This window comes from Meleagris gallopavo, unplaced genomic scaffold, assembly GCF_000146605.3.
Source record: "Meleagris gallopavo isolate NT-WF06-2002-E0010 breed Aviagen turkey brand Nicholas breeding stock unplaced genomic scaffold, Turkey_5.1 ChrUn_random_7180001922627, whole genome shotgun sequence".
Classification (NCBI taxonomy): domain Eukaryota; kingdom Metazoa; phylum Chordata; class Aves; order Galliformes; family Phasianidae; genus Meleagris; species Meleagris gallopavo.
Window position 1 is genome coordinate 150 of NW_011185275.1, and position 1,364 is coordinate 1,513.

General features: G+C 51.4%; 1 long non-coding RNA gene across 1 annotated transcript; it reads left to right on the plus strand.

Annotated features, from left to right (window-relative positions):
• Positions 1-278: 278 nt before the first annotated feature.
• Positions 279-830, plus strand: LOC104916576. The gene is made up of 3 exons (XR_796616.3): positions 279-368; positions 585-644; positions 736-830. It is a non-coding gene; the product is annotated as an uncharacterized LOC104916576 (long non-coding RNA).
• The last annotated feature ends 534 nt before the right edge of the window (positions 831-1,364 follow it).

Genomic DNA, 1,364 nt, shown 5'->3' on the forward strand with positions numbered 1-1,364 from the left:
GCTTGTCGAAGCCTCAGCTTCATCTGCTCCATGAGATCAGGGCAATCCCACAGTTAAGTCACTGGAAGGAAAGGCTCTTTAGGTCTTCCCCTTCCCCATTCCCTTTCCCTGTGCAGTTCCACACGTGGCTATCTTTTAATAGCACGGAGCCACTGCAGGCACCCAGCAACTGTTTTCAAGGTGCTCCTGCGTTGAAGAGAGAGAAGAGGCTTGTAAAGTAGTCCCCTGTCACTCCCATCTGAAGAGGTATGTGGACAGGTTTGACAGCAACTGCTCTGTCCTGTGTGTCCTTACAGATGTGAATGGCGGAGAATGGGATCCAGCTTCCCAGCTGGCTTCCAGCTCAGAAGCTCTGGCGGATCGCATGGGTATGTCATGGCTTTTTACTTCCTTTGAGAGCTGCCAGCTCAAAGCTCTAATGTCAGCCAGGCACGTCTGAAGGTATGAGAATCCAGACGTGCCTTTGCGTGCCCTGCCACTGCGTGATTCCCCGATACCAGCTGCCCCTCAGTGATGCCGTTATGCAGTTGTAGTATGTAGGTTGCAGTGTATGATGGAAAGTTCTCGTGGTTCTTGGGTTGCAGACGAGCCTGCGCTGAGGGCATTGCCAGATCCTCGACTGGCGTCCCGCTGGCATCCCGGAGGTGGGTAGTCTGCCTTCATTGACTTCACCAGAAAGAGCTCTCACATCAGAAATCAGTTTGCCTGAAATGTATCTTAAAACTTTCCGTGAAGGTCCTGCGAGATGGAACGAGGAATTGAAGACAGGAAAATATTTCCCTGTCCTCGAGGGAAGGAAGAAGGATTTGGAGAAGGCAGTCCCTGGTGCGTATATTTCCATCTGTTCACCAGAAGACTTGGGAAGCTGAGGTTCTGTGTATATTCGTGGAGAAACTGTAGCATGCACAGCAGGAAGGGACGGACCAGAGCCTTGCTGTGGTGCTGCTCCTGTGTCTGAACCAGCTGCAGCTTTTCCCATTCCCTTTGAAAGAGGAACTTAGCAGCATCTTGCAGCTTGTCAAAAATGCACAGCGTGCACTGACAACAACAAACTCACCTGCAACCCACCGGTCTCCCAGCAGGCCAGGTTTTGGTGTCCGTGCAACAGAACTGGAAAGTGTGCAGCATTTTTTTTTTTTTCCAATGAATGGCACTTTCAGACTGGTGACGAGGCGCCCCGCAAAAAGCCCAGGCTGTGTTTCTAAACTTTCTTGCTGTATCTTCAGAAGTAGTGCCTCCTGAAGATACCATCATCCTGATGAGGAGCGGTTACTTACAATCCCGTGCTCCTGCCTTCTTTCGAAAGAGGCAGGCGGAGAGCCTGTGCAGATGAGGAAGGCAGCAGTCTCACGCTGCCCATCTCT